Genomic DNA, 15,126 nt, shown 5'->3' with positions numbered 1-15,126 from the left:
TAAATACTTTAATAAATATATTTAATAAATATAAACTCCCTATAATGGAGTTTCTTATACTATTCTTGCCATTTTTTTGTAAGTTTGAAATTACGTAAAAATGGAAAGTCCTCCCCCACACCCCAGGTAGGGGTGGGAATAGGGGGTGTCGGATTAATTGGGAGACTTTGAGTTGCGCTCAGATGAAGCCTGGGAGGACTCCAGGGGACCCAACACGTCGAAAGAGGTAGTTCCCTGGTCCCCGTCTTCCTTAACTAAGCAGGTCCATTCTGTATGCCTTGTATTTGGAGCTCCATGTGGATTGTTCGGGGAAAAAAGGGGTCCTTTAGAAAGAAAGCCAGAGGCTGCTGGCTGTGGAGGTGCCCAGGGCTGGGGCCTAAGGATTTTGATATGGTTTGGCTCTGTGTCCCCACCCAAATACCATGTGGAATTGCAATTCCCAATGTTCGGGGAGAGACCTGGTGGGCGGTGATTGGATCACAGGGGAAAACTTCCCCCATGCTGTTCTCCTGGTAGTGAGTGAGTCCTCAGAAGATCTGATGGTTTCAAAGTGTATGGCCTGTCCCCCGTCACGCGTGCTCTCTCTCCTGCACCACCAAGTGAAAAAGGTGCTTGATTCCCCTTCTCCTTCCGCCATGATTGTAAGTTTCCTGAGGCCTCCCAGTCATGATTCCTGTACAGCCCATGGAACTGTGAGTCAATTATACCTCTTTTCTTCATCAGTGGCCCAGTCTCAGGTAGTTCTTTATAGCAGTGTGAGAATGGACGAGTACAGACCTGAAGAGTCTGAGTCTAGCCATCTCGGAGGCTGTGGGTTTGCCTAACAGAGGCAAGAAAAGAAACCAAGTGAATGATTATAGATTGGTGGGTGGAGCTGGGGATGGGAGGAGAAAGAGGGAGGACAAAGAAGGGGCTGAGGTGGTGAGTCCAACCTTCTGACTGCTCCCTTGCCTGCCAGCACTCAGTAGGTGCTAGGCACTGCTCAAAGGACTTTACAAGTACTAAGACCTTTCCTTCTCACAGTACCCTGCCCAGCAGGAATTATTACTATCTCCACGTTACAGAGGATGAAACTGAGGCTCAGAGAGGTGAAGTCACTTTCCCAAGGTTACACAGCCAGTGAGTGGACATGGCTTTACTTCCTCCCTGTTAAAAACAAGGCAAGAACAGGCACTTTGGTGAATGCTGCAAGACCAGGCTCAGAGGGAGAGGTGGGGAATAGGGGTGTGGGAGATAGGCTTCCAGAAACAACCCACAGATATATGGCAACACTACGTACTAAGTGCTTACTCTGCGCTCTGTGCGGTACATGCGACATGCATCATTCCAGAGAATCTTCCCAACCAGTCCTCTGGTCCTCTGAGGTCAGGATTACCATCTCCATTTTGCAAAAGGGGCAAGGGAAGCCCAGAGAGGGGAAGTGACTTGCCCAAGGTCACACAGCAAGAAAGTTGCAGGGCTTGGGTTTGAACTCAGATCTTTCTGACCTCAAAAGGTTGTGTTCTTGTCCACTAGGCTGACTTCCCTAAAATGCAGTGACTTTGGTGCTTCTTGTCCATTTCCAGTAGCTCATACTAACAGCTGGCCCTGGGGAGGGAGGCAAGAGAGTAGGGATGGCTCAAGTCACCAAACCCTTCTGGTATGACTGTTAGGTCCCGTGTCAGGGCCAGGGTGATGGCAGTCCAGAGGGCAGAGACAGATGTGCACATGGTGAAGTGAAAAAGCAGTGTGATTTGAGAAAGCATGAGTGTGTTGGCCAAGTACAGATCTGCTTAGCAGAAGGGATGATCAATGTTCCCAGGTAGATGGGGGGAGAAGGGACAATCCTGGAAGGCTGCCTGGAGGAGAGGACATCTGAACTAGATTTTGAAAGATGACCAGGAGGTTGCTGGTTGGCTGGGCACATGGTAGTGAGAGGGTATTTCTGGCCAAAGGGGCAGTTCTAACAAAGATGTGGAGTCTTTAAATTGCATGATAGGTTCAGAGTAGGAGGGGAAGAGGTAGGCCATGCAACTGGGGGGATGGCCAGGGGCGAGGCCACCAGAAGCCCCGGGGTCTGTGTGTGTGTGAAATGGGGGCTGGTGGAGTTCTCTGGGAATTGGGAGATTAGATCAGCTGCTCAGGACTTGCTGTGTGACTTTGGGCAGTCACTAACCTTCTCTGGGCCTCCATTCCCCATGTCTCTCCCGACTGTATCTCTCTCGCGCCTCAAAACTGGAAGCTTTCCCAGAACGAAGCTACGTGCAGTTGGACATCACCTGAGTGTTGGGGAATAGCCACAGGTCTCACCAGCTCTGACCTCCTCCCATCCCCGTCTGGGGTCCAGGAAAAATGCTCTAGAACAACCTTGCCCAGCCCTCCCACCCCTCCCAGGCGTCCAGGGTGGTCCCACCACCCCCAGAGTGGAAAACTGCCTTTTTCAGAAGGGGCTGGGTAGGTGGGGTCCCCAGGGCTCACCAGGGAGCAGTGGGCTTTGCCCACCTCCACCAGAAAAATCCCTCTGCTGGCCTTAGAGTTGGGGCCTCCTGACTCCCCATCCCCACTGGGGACAGTTAACCCTTCAGAGCTGTTAACCTTTCCAGCTTGGACAAAGTCCGGGGGCCTGGATGCTCATCTAATGGACAGAATAGACTAGGCTGTCAGTTTTTTCCTTCTGTTTCTCTTTCTCAGTTCCAAAACCTCAACTTCACAATTGTCCATCTTTCCACTTCAGTCTCCAAGTCCTCAAGAAACTCCCTCCCCCTTCCCCCTCCTTCTCTGAGCCTGGTCTACGGGACAGAAGTAACTCTCATAGTTCCTCAAACACACACTTCTCGGACATGAATCCTGTTTCCAATAAAATCTTTGTCTGGGGACATAGCACATGTCTGGTGACAGCTCAATGCTCCACTTTCCTGTCTTGGTAACTCTGCAGTCCTCTCCGTGGTTAAGAACTAGAATTCAGCCTCCAGGAAGGCTTCCCTGGGTCCTTGGCCTAGCTGGCCTGAACTGGTTGCTGACTTTGGCCATTCATTTATTCATTCATTTAACATACACGTGTATTGAGCAGCTTCTTTATCACTGGTCCCAGTCCCTGTCCCCCTGGAGCTTTAGGTGTGGATTGAGAAAATATACATTGCACACATCATCATGGCATTATGGTTGAGGATGGTGCTGCAGTAGAGGTCAGGGTGCCATGAGAGGTTGAGAGAAAGTGACATTTCAGCTGACCTCTGAAGGTCCTGCTCCCCTTAGATTTCTTTCCAGCTGTGCCATCCTTTTAGTTTTTCTCCATCTTGGGAGATGAGGTTGGCATGAGCCAGCTTATGGGGGATTTTGATAGACCAGAATCAAGACACTGTAATAGGGAGTCATGGAATGTTGTTGAGCAGTGGAGTGACACAGAACAAAATGGAATGTCATGATGGCTAGTTTTGCAGTGTCCCAAGACACAATTGAGGGCCTGCATTTGGGAATGTGGCCTTTTTCCCCCTCATAAAACCCACCTCCTGCACAAGGTATGTGGCCTTTTTAATGCTCAATAGAAGGGGGTGGAAATTCAATATTTACTACATGACAGTTGTGCTAGACTCTTTTCTAAGCAGGTTATGTGTATCAACTCTAATTTTCCCAACAGCCTCCTGAAGTAGAGACTCTATTACTCCCATTTGCTGAGATTCAGAGAGGTTAGGAAATTGCACAAAGTCACACAGCTAGCAAGTGGAGCAGAGACTCAAATCCAGATCTGTCTGTCCCCAAGCCCAGTGTTCTGGTCTTCTTTGAAACAACTCTTGTATTAGATTTCTAAATGCTGCTATAATAAATCACCACAAACTTAGTGGCTTAAAATAATACAGATTTGTATCCTTACAGTTCTGGAGCTCAGAAGTCCAAAATGAGACTCATGGGCTAAAGTCAAAGTTTTCGTGGGGCTGGTTCCTCTTGGAGGCTGCAGGAGAGAATCTGTTCTTTGCCTCTTCTGGTGTCTGCGGGCTGCCCACACTCCTTGGCTTGTGGCCACATCGCTAAATCTCTGCTTCCTTCATCACCCCACTGCCTTCTCGCTGCTCTGATCTCCTGCCTTACTCTTATTAGGACTCACGTTAGGATACTGGGCTCGTCTGGATGATCCAGGCTAATCTCCCCATCTCAAGATCTGTAATTTAATCACATTGCAAAATCCCTTCCCTTTTACCACCTAAGGTAACATAGGTAACATATTCTCAGGTTCTGGGGATTGGGATGTGGGTATCTTGGCGGATCATTATTCTGCCTGTCACAGACTTCCAGCCTATTTTGCCCTCTGCTCCTTTAAAGGCTGCTTCCATCTTCAGGACATGTTAATTGCCTGAGAATCTTTTATTTTTATTTTTATTTTTTAAGACAGAGTCTTGCATGGTGGCCAGGCTGGAGTGCAATGGTGCCATCTTGTCTCCCTGCAACCTCCACCTCCTGGGTTCAAGCAATTCTTGTGCCTCAGCCTCCCAAGAAGCTGGGATTACAGGCATGTGCTGCCATGCCTTGCTAATTATTTTTTTTGGTAGAGACAGGGTTTCACGATGTTGGCCAGGCTGATCTTGTATTCCTAGTCTCAAGCAATTGTCCTGCCTCGGCCTCCCAAAATGCTGGGATTATCAGCATGAGCCACCATGCCTAGCCTGCCTGAGAATCTTTCCTGGTAATTAAGGGGTTCTTAGAAATAATCATACCTCATTTAAAATGGGGAGTTTCACTGGGCATGGTGGCTCACCCCTGTGTCCCAGCACTTTGGGAGGCCAAGGTGGAAGGATCGCTTGAGGTCAGGAGTTCGAGACCAGCCTGGCCAACATGGTGAAACCCCGTCTCTACTAAAAACACAAAACTTACCAGGTGTGATGGTGCACGTCTATAGTCCTAGTCACTTGGGAGGCTGAGGTGAGAGAATCGCTTGAACCCAGGAGGCTGAGCTTGCAGTGAGCCCAGATCTTGCTACTGCACTCCAGCCTGGGCAACAGAGTGAGGGAGACTCTGTCTCAAAAGAATTTTTTTTAAAAGTAAATAAATAAATAAAATGAATTCTCCAGCAGGCCAGCTTTCTGAGCATGGGGTATGGCTGTCTTGTTCACTAGCCTGTGCCGGCCACAGAGGTGGGGTCCGGTGAGTATCTACTGACCGCTGAATGAACCAGAGAAGGTACATGACTCGCCCAAGGCCACATGGCCCATCTTTGGCTGAAATAGAGGAGCTCTCATTCCTATGTGGCCTGTCTATGCCTTAAAGAAAGTCCAAAGTAGGCAGAGTTTGGACTTCAGAGAGTATCCTTCATGTGGCAGGAAGCATCTTTGAAGGCCTCCTATGGTTGGGAGCCTCTCAGGTGAACCTGGTTTAACCACTGGTGATCAGGGAGGCTGGGGAAACCATTGAGCTTTAAGTAGAGTGTTAGGAATCTGTGAACACTAAAGATCTGTAAGAAGGAGCTACCCAGTGGCTTGGGAATGAGACATAAGCTCCATTACGCCAGGCACAGCCAGTACCGGGAGGGAGTGGTAGGGGTGGGACAAGTCCTTGCTGAACCAGTCCACCCTGCGCCAGTGGGACGGACTTTAGTTGGAGGACAGCATGGGATGAGAAAGGCAACCCTCCTCCCAACCCCACGTCCAGGGCAGGCATTGCTCACAGATCACTGTGCTCCCTCCAGCCAGGCCAGGACGTGGCCTCAGATTCCCTTTAACACAGAGCTCCAGGAATCAAGAACCAGTCAACCTGAGCTGGACCCCAAAAAGAAGCTTGACCCTCCATCTTGATTCTATGTAGAGTTGCCAGGGGTGTACACAGAGATTTCTTTGAGGATTCTGGGGGAGACTGCTTCTCTATCAAGTCCCAGTATCCCCAGCTCAGCCCTTAGATTTCAAAATCCTATTTAAAACAAAAACATAATCCCCCCCACAACCAACAACAAACACTTTTTGCCCCAAGAAAGAAAAGCTAAACTGTTTAGCCCTGTTCAAAAGCATGACCAAAGGCCTGTGGCTTCAGCTTGTCCCACAGCCCCCAGGTGGAGAGTCATGAGCCAGGTAGCCCCACGCCTTCCTCACTGGCCCAGTGGGGCTGTGAGTTTCCACCTCCTCTGCCAACTGCCAAGGGGCCCAGCTGGCTGGGGGACCAGTGTCCTTGCTCTGCCAGTTGTGGCTCCTAGCTGATGAGACCCGAGCCTAGGGAGGCCAGAGGCAGAGGGAGGCCTGCCACAGCCACAGCCACCTCCAGGGAGGAAGAGGCATGTCCAGGAGTCCATCCCGGGCTGAATTTACCCAGCTCCTCTTCCATAGCTCCCGTGTGCTCGATCTTCCTGAAAGGCTGCCTTCTGGCCTCCTTCTCCTCTCTCCCACTCTCCTTCCCCTCCCCAACTCCTTCTCCTCCCCTCTCCTTTATCTACCTTTCCTCTCCTTCTTCTCTTTTCCTCCTCCTCCTGACCCCTCCTCCTCCTTCCTCTTCCCTCCTCCTCCTCTCCTCTTCCCTCTTCTTCCTCTTTTCATCTCCCTCCTCCCTTTCTCTTCTTCTCCTTAACCCCTCCCCCTCTTCTCCTCCTCCTTCTCCCCTCTCCTTCTCTCGGCCCCTCCTCTTCCCTCCTCCTCCTTCTCCTCCTCTCTTCCTTCTTCCTCCTCCTCTTTTCATCTCCTTCCTCCCTTTCCTTCCTCCTCCTTACTCCCTCCTCCTCATCTCCTCCTTCCCCGCCCTCTCCTCCTCCCCTTTCTTTCTCTTCCCTCCTCTTCCTCCCCTCTTCCCTCATCCTCCTCTTTTCATATCCCTCCTCCCTTTCCCTCCTCCTTCTTACCCCCTTCTCTTTTTATCCTCCCCCCGTTCCCCTCTCTTCCACTTGGCCCTCCTTTTTCCTCCTCCTCCTCCTCCTCTCCTTTTTCCCTCCTCCTCTTTTCCTCTCCCTCCTCTCCTTCCCTCTTCCTCCTCCTCCTCTTCCATGGTCCACAGCATATGAGGAAACTGAGACTCCAGAGGTGAAAGGCCTTGCCCAAGTCACACAGCTTACAGTGACAGAGACAGGGATTCAAATCAGGTCCGTCTGCTATCAAAGCCTCTGTTCTTAGCCACTATTCTGTGCACTGGCAAGGTGACTTGTTCCAGGACCCATTTCAATGGATTCCTAATTGAAATGCCTGTATCAGTGGATCTCAAACTTGAGCAAGCATCAGAATCCCCTGGAGTGCTTCTTAAAACCCAGATGGCTTCCTGGAGTCTCTGATTGCCTAGGTCTGCAGTGAGGCCCAAGGGTTTGTGTTTCTTTTTTTTTTTTTTTGAGACACAGTCTCACTCTGTCTCCCAGGCTGGAGTGCAGTGGCTGGATCTCAGCTCACTGCAAGCTCCTCCTCCTGGGTTTACGCCATTCTCCTGCCTCAGCCTCCCGAGTAGCTGGGACTACAGGAGCCAGCCACCTCGCCCGGCTCAGTTTTTTGTATTTTTTAGTAGAGACGGGGTTTCACCAGGTTAGCCAGGATGGTCTCGATCTCCTGACCTCGTGATCCGCCCGTCTCGGCCTCCCAAAGTGCTGGGATTACAGGCATGAGCCACCACACCCGGCCAAGGGTTTGTGTTTCTAACACACTTCCGTGTGAGGCTGCCGGGGCTGGTCTGGAAACTAGGCTTTAGGAATCTCTGGTCTCTATTAGATGGTGATATACAGGATCCCTGCCACGTTATGGAAATATCCTCTCCTTTTACCAGGAAAACTTGGGGAATGACGTGATTTGGCTCTGTGTCCCGACCCAAATCTCATCTGGAATTGGAATTCCATAGTCCCCACGAGTCACGGGAGGGACCAGGTGGGAGGGAATTGAACATGGGGGTGGTTTTCCCCCATCCTGTTCTCATGACAGTGAGTGAATTCTCATGAAATCTGATGGTTTTCTAAGGGGCTTCCCCCTTTGCTTGGCACTCATTGTCTTTCCTGCCACCCTGTGAAGAGGCACCTTCCACCATGATTGGAAGTTTCCTGCCACCCTGTGAAGGGGCACCTTCCACCATGATTGGAAGTTTCCTGAGGCCTCCCCCGCCATGCAAAACTGTGAGTCAATTCAACCTTTTTTTCTTTATAAATTACCCAGTCTTGGGTATTTCTTCACAGTAGTGTGAGAATGGACTAATGCAATTACTAGCTTCTGGTGACCTTGGGTGAGTCCCTTGCCTCCTCTGGGTTCAGTGTTCTCAGCTGTACAGTAAGTGTTTGGATAAGAGGTTTTGTACCCTAGATAAGTCCAAAGAAGAAGAGAGGAAAGAAGAGAGTTGGGTAGACTGGGCTAGACTTCTGACTGTAGAGATCTGTGTGACCTTGGGCAAGAGACTCAATCTCTCTGGGCTTCAAGTTATCTGTACAATGGAAGAATGAAATTAGATGGTTTCTAAGTGTAAAGCTCACTGAATTAAAGGATTGAGGATGGAGGGGAGAGGTCAGTGGGGTTCTAAGGCTGATCAGACGATGAGGACATATTCCTCCACCTGCCCAAGACTTTGAGGCCCAAAACACAGGTTTCTCTCCTTCTCTCCCTCCCTACCCATCTCCCTCTCCCTTCACCTTCCTCTCCTCCCCATTACCTTCCTCCCTGCCCTCCCTTTTCTTCCTTTCTTTCTTCTCCTCCCTTCCCCTCTCTTCCCCTCCCCTGCCCTTCCCTTTTCTTTTCCTTTCTAAAAATATTATTTTAGGCAGTCGTAGGCAGTCTTGGCTTTGGAATCAGACAGACTCAGATCCAGCCATGGCTCCGTCAGCATGAGCTGGGTGCCTCGGACAAAACAACTTCTGCTCTGTGGCTCCAGCATCCTCATGTGTAGAATGGGCAAGTGATGCCTCCCTGATGTTGATGGTGCTTCACACGGCTTACTCTATGGAAGCACTTGGCACAGGGGCCCACATTGGGCACTTCTGTTATTTCTTCAGTCTGGGGCCAAGGGTGGGCCTTGGAGCCAGACAACATAGTTGGAATCCCAGCTCTGTCAACTGCTGGTGGTGTGGTCTTGGGCAAGTGACTTAATCTCTCTGTGCCCCAGTTTCCTTATTGGTAAGACTGGGGTAGTAATAATTCCTGCTATCTAGGGTTGCTGTGACGTGTAAGTACGCATCGCCTAGCACCCTGCCTGGCTCGCAGTTGTTTTGATTATTCCACTAACGGTGGTGACCACACAGTTGATGAACCAGCACTTAGTGCCTGGCTAGGGCAGGGAACAAATACAGTTATTTCCCTACAGAGTTCCTGGTGCAAGGAGAGAGACATCTTAACAGGCAAGGACAGCACTGCATCAGTGAGGTGATGGGGTGACCCTGAGGGGCAGAGCAGCCCCTGAGGGTTGGGGAAGGCTTCCCTGGGAGGTGATCGTCAATCTGAGACCTGAAGAGGCGGTAGGAGACCATCGGGCCACGAATTAGGGCAGGAATAGCATCCAGGTGGGAGGAACAGCGTTGCAAAGGACCAGGGTGAGAGGCAGCCAGTCTCTCGGTCAGCGTGGAGCTTGAGCCCCTCACCGGGAGCAGAGGCGCTTGCATTTCCCCCAGCAGCTGGGGGTCGCATGTGCTCCGGTTTGCGCTCAGTAGGCTCGGCTTCCCAGCTGCAAGAGGCTGCCTGAGGGGCGGGTCTTCCCCAGCGGGCCCCCGCCGCCACCCACGTGCCTAGCCCCCGGCTGGTAGGGGCACCCTCCCCTCGCAGCCCCTTCTCCACGCAGCTAGCCGCCCCCGCCCTCGGTCAGCCCAGTTTCCTGCCCCTCCCTCCTGCTCTCCTCCCTCCAGCTGTTTCTCTGGCTGTGTTCTGTCCCAGTCCCATTCAGGGAAGCAGCCCGGCGGCCAGGAGGTAGCTCAGCACGGAGCGAGCTCCCTGGGAAGCTTCCGGGTGATAGGGGTGCTCCAGCCGCAGCTCTCTGGGGGTTCAGAGGGGGATCTTGAGTGAACAAATGAATGAACTGCTTTCTGGGCAAACAGCCACAGCCAGAAGAACCTGTGATTTGGAGAAAGAAGCCAGAGTGTGCAAGTCTCCCCAACAGCCTCCAGTGGCCTGCAGTCACAGGGAACCCTCAGGAAGACCTTCCGGGCAGAGACCAGAGGGAAGGTATCTTCGCACACTTGCCTTGGGTGTCTTCTGAGAGGGGCCAGGGAAGAGGAATGAATACTAACAGAGAGAAAAGTTTGTTTCCTTTTATAATTTCCTATTTGTCAAAAGGAAGAGTTTTGTTACTATCTTCAGATGTCAAAAGTAATGCATGCTCATTGTTTAAAGAAATAGCAAGGGCACACGTCTAAATATATGCATGTGCATTTCCACATCTGATTTGGTAACCTGCTTAACCACAGATTGTGAACTTTCTTCCATATCACCTATATTCTTCCAATATACATTTTTCATGGCTGCATAGAAAGGATATCTTAAGATTATTTGACTTTTCCCTAATCGACTTGCTTCTCCTTTTTTTTTTCTATTAGAACACTTTATTTAGTATGACATCTTTGTGTGTGTGTCTTATGAATACCTTTTAGAAACTGCTAGATTTAAGGTTTGCCTATTTTTGAGACTTTTTTGAGCTTTTGGTCACACTGTGTCCTGGAAGGCTGTGACAGCTTGACCTCTCTATGATGTTATACCAGGGCACAGTATTCTCATGTCCCAAACCCACCTTTTTGCTACCCATCCCTTAAAACTTCCCTGATGTGAAGTTGAGAATAATATCTAGATGCTTCAATAGGCATTTCATTTATTAGTGTTGATTCTCTTTTATAAACTTATTTTCCACATTTCTAGTGTGACTCTCCTGCTCAAGTCTGTTCCCGTTTTTTTCCTCCTCTGGGGGCATGTTTATCTTTTTCTTATTGATATCTAAGGGTTCTTTGTATATGAAGGACACAAACCTTTTGCCAGCACTCTCTGTTGAAGATATTCCACTCCCTCCTCTGTTTTCAGAATAGCTCATTTTAAATGGGCAAGCCAGCTTTGGCAAAATTATAAACAAACAACACACTACAATATCAGGGAACTACTACTTGGTATAAACCCAATCACTCAGACTTGTGCGGTTCAGAGATGCCAGATCACTGGTCTGAGGTCATACACCTGAACGTCCAGGTTCTGAGTCTTTCTTCTTCTACTAGGGAAAGCCCTCAACTTCCCTTTTGCATCCCTACCTCCTTCTCAAGACCAATCTTCTCTGTGGTTCTTGCCGTCTCTCCTGCCTCTTCCAAACTGGTTTGAAGGAAAGATTCCTCTAAATGCCTTGGCTGCTGAGGTGAGTGTGACTGGGTAATTCAGGTGCAGGAAGAGGCAGCTTGGCCTTTGCTTTAATCTAAACCAGTGACCCTCAAATGATGATTGTCAGACACTTGGGAAGTCCACAGGAGAGTTATCTCTTGATGCACAGGGTCCTTCTTTGGACTCCCCCAAAACTTCAGGGAATATATAACCTTGACTTTGGGCAAGTCATGCCCTTCTCTGGCTTGACTTGTTCTGAGAAGTCCCCTACCCACACTGGGTCAGGGCTTGTCTGCTAGGCTCTCCCAGGGCCTGTCTCTCCCTTATCACGGCTCCTACCACACCGTGTTCTAATGACCAGTCATCTGGTCTGTCTCTCTGGGAGGCTCCTAGAGGCCAGATCTGGGATATTACTTTTTTTTCTGCATCCTCAGTCCCCTGCACAAGAGCTAGCATATATTAGGGTCATTGAATAGTGTCCATTGAATAAATAAAGTAACCAGGTCTCAGTTTCACCGTCTGTAAAATGGGGTGGGGGAAGCTGGACTGAAGTCCCATCTCTTAGATGTTTACCTAATAACTCCTCTCAGTTTGCAAACCACTTTCTTGAGATGATTTTATCAAATCCTCACCATGGCCATATGATGAAGGTACTATTAACATGCTCATTTTATAGATTAGGAAACTGAAGCCTAAAGAGTTCTGATGCTAGACCTCCTCACAAGAGGGAATAGAACATTGTGCAAGAAGGGGCAGCTTGGTCTTAGGCAAGGTACTCCCACTCTCTGGCCACAATAATATCATCTGTAAATAAGGATGATATTATTTGATATTGTCATCATTCCGGGGGTGGGCTTGAATTGGTCTGCCACTGGCCAACTGAGTGACACGGAATCAGTTATTCCTTATCTTTGTGCCTGAGTTTCCTCATCTATAAAATGGGAATATGATCAGTAACTGCCTCATAAGATTATTCTAAAGAGTAAATGAGATCATACATGTAAAGCAGTAAGCAGAGGATTTGTTGTAAAATAAGGTCTCTATAAACATTAGCTATTGTTCTGATGATCATTCCTATTCCACTCTGCCTGTCTATACCTGTGACACTCATCTGAGCCAAATGGAAATTATTATTGATTTCTTTTTTTTTTTTTTGAGACGGAGTCTCGCTCTGTCGCCCAGGCTGGAGTGCAGTGGCCGGATCTCAGCTCACTGCAAGCTCCGCCTCCCGGGTTTATGCCATTCTCCTGCCTCAGCCTCCTGAGTAGCTGGGACTACAGGCGCCCACCGCCTTGCTCAGCTAGTTTTTGTATTTTTTAGTAGGGACGGGGTTTCACCGTGTTCGTCAGGATGGTCTCGATCTCCTGACCTCGTGATCCGCCCGTCTCGGCCTCCCGAAGTGCTGGGATTACAGGCTTGAGCCACCGCACCCGGCCTATTATTGATTTCTTTAGTGGATTATTAATGCTGTTATTCCCACTGATGTACAAGAAAACCGAAAGCCTATTTCATTCTCTTTGATCTACACCACACAGGTGCAGTCATTACCCCCAGTTGTGAGGCTGTGAAGTAGACTCAGAGCTTCTCAAAGTGCAATCTCTAGACCACCTGCATTAGAATAATTGCGAGTGTTTCTTTTTCTTTCTTTGTTTCTTTTTTTCAAGATGGAGTCTCGCTCTGCCACCCAGGCTGGAGTACAGTGGTGCAATCTCGGCTCACTGCAAGCTCCACCTCCTGGGTTCTCACCATTCTCCTGCTTCAGTCTCCCAAGTAGCTGGGACTACAGGCGTCCACCACCACGCCTGGCTAATTTTTTGTATTTTTAGCAGAGATGGGGTTTCACCGTGTTAGCCAGGATGGTCTTGATCTCCTGACCTCGTGATCCGCCCGCCTCGGCCTCCCAGAGTGCTGGGATTACAGGCATGAGCCACCACGCCCAGCCAATTGCAAGTGTTTCTTAAAGCTTCAGTTAGGAAATCAGAATCTCTGTGGATGAGACTTCAGTGTCTGCATGTTGAACCAGCACCCCAGGTCATTCGGATGCACCCCAAAACTTGAGAACCACCAACCTAGAGTGCTTAAAAGTCTTTGCTTTTTGCCCTTTGTTCACACTGAGGTCTTGGGTTCTTTGCTGCACAATGAGGTTTCTTTTTTCCTTTCTAAGCAAATATTCATGTATGTCTGTGAATCCACATGTTCTGTGTCAGCAGCTGAGGCCAGAAGGTTTGGCAGAGAAGAAGCGAAACTTTGTCTTATAGTACCACAGAAAGTCAGATCGTGTTAGCAATCCCCCAGCATGGGGGCTTTGAAATTATTTTCAGTTGCAGAATCCTTTCCACAAATGAAAGTCTTATGGGGAAGTGCAATTTGAAAACAGATAAAAGCGGTGTTATTCTCGTTGAAACAGAAGTGGAAGACTCCAGGCTGCCACTAAATCTCACTCTTGTTGCTGAAGGGCCTCTAAGAATCTTTGTGGCTCCATAGAGCAGGCAGGAAACTGCAACTCCTCTGCTCCAAGGAGTTAAGAGACCAAAGTCTTAGACATCTGTTGGGCTTACTGTGTAACCTTGGCAAGGCACTCTCACTCTCCGACCACAATAATTTCATCTGTAAATAAGGAGGTCGAATGGAGTATCAGCTAGGGTAGTAGCTGCAGTAACAAATAGGCCCCCAAAGGCATAAGGGCTGAAGCAAAACAGCTTTATTATAAGGCAGGTATTTCTGAATGGAGGGTGGTCCTCTTCTTTGTGGTACTTCAGTGACTCATCTGGTGGTCCCACTCTCTCCTCGGATATCCTCATTGTCTGCAGTCAGGTGCAGAAGACAAAAGAAAGTATGGAAGTGGCATATTTGCTTATCTGCTTTGGCCTGGAAGCAGCAGACATCACTTCCACTCACACATGAGAACTATCATGTGGCCAATCTAATTGCAAAGGAGGCCAGGACATAGAGTTACAAGGATATGAGGTTCTTGGCAAAGAGCAGCTCTTTCCCAGCCATAGTCGTGTATTGTGGACAGGGAGAATGAATTTTTGTGGACAGCTACCTGTATCTGTCACAAATGTGGTGACCTCTTGGATTGCTTTCATTCTTTCATTCTAAGTCTACATTTTCACTAGTCAATCTTAGTTAACATGGTGATGTTGGACTCACAACATCACCTGTCCTCAAGGTAATTCCCATCAAATATACTAAGTACATTTCCAGGCTCCAGGCCCCTAAACATGGATTTTTCTGAAACATAGGCAACTGCCATTCTCTTTCCCTTCTGGAAAAAGGAAATAAGAATAATGATTTGATAGAGCATGTTGCGGGTTATTAAGTCAAAGGTATTTATATTCATTGTCTACTTGAATCTCCCTAGAAGCCTACATGGAAAGGCCTCAGGACTATCATCTCCATTTTATAGATGAATACAATGAGGCTCAGAGAGGTAAAGGGACTTGCCTAAGGTCACACAGCTCATAGCAAAAGAATGATATTTGAACTAAAAACATCTTATTCCTGTCCTAGGGCCCCACTGCACATTTGAATGGTGGTGTGCATGTTTGTGTACATGGTGTGGTTAGAGTCGGGATTTTCCTTGGGCTGGGCTCCCCCAGGGCTGGGCATGAGGGAAGTGAAAACTCAGGAATCATGTTCAAACTCCCCAGAATGGGCCAAGGCTGCTGACTGTAAGGCAGCTGGGTGGTTGTCCTAGGTCTTGGGGTGCAGAAGTACAGTGTGACCAAGTATTACAGTCACTGGCTGTGTAAAAGAGAAGGGACAGTGCATGAGGGTATTGTGTGGTCCATGGAAGACACTGAGGCTTCAACTGGGCTGGCCACATAGTGGGTGCTTGGGAGCAATTTCCTGTGTGAATAAATTCATGTGGGAGTAACAGCTGCGGCACTGTGAGAAAATGAGATGAATCAGACCTGCTTCCTGTCTTTGAGGC

At 48.9% G+C, this 15,126-nt stretch overlaps 1 protein-coding gene across 3 annotated transcripts in view; it reads left to right on the top strand.

The window, feature by feature from the left end:
- Positions 1-9,744: 9,744 nt before the first annotated feature.
- The window catches only part of CMKLR1 (chemokine-like receptor 1), a 50,582-nt gene continuing 45,200 nt past the window's right edge, over positions 9,745-15,126 (top strand). For 2 of the 3 annotated variants that reach the window (XM_011935722.1, XM_011935738.1), the window contains exon 1: positions 9,769-10,058. The gene's annotated coding sequence lies outside the window, so the exon portion shown is untranslated. Of the gene's footprint in view, positions 10,059-15,126 lie in introns of all 3 variants that reach the window. The other variant, XM_011935717.1, reaches the window with a different exon arrangement.

The sequence above is a fragment of the Colobus angolensis genome, unplaced genomic scaffold (assembly GCF_000951035.1).
Source record: "Colobus angolensis palliatus isolate OR3802 unplaced genomic scaffold, Cang.pa_1.0 Scaffold10, whole genome shotgun sequence".
Taxonomy (NCBI): Eukaryota; Metazoa; Chordata; class Mammalia; order Primates; family Cercopithecidae; genus Colobus; species Colobus angolensis.
This window is presented reverse-complemented; position numbering and strand designations above follow the sequence as displayed.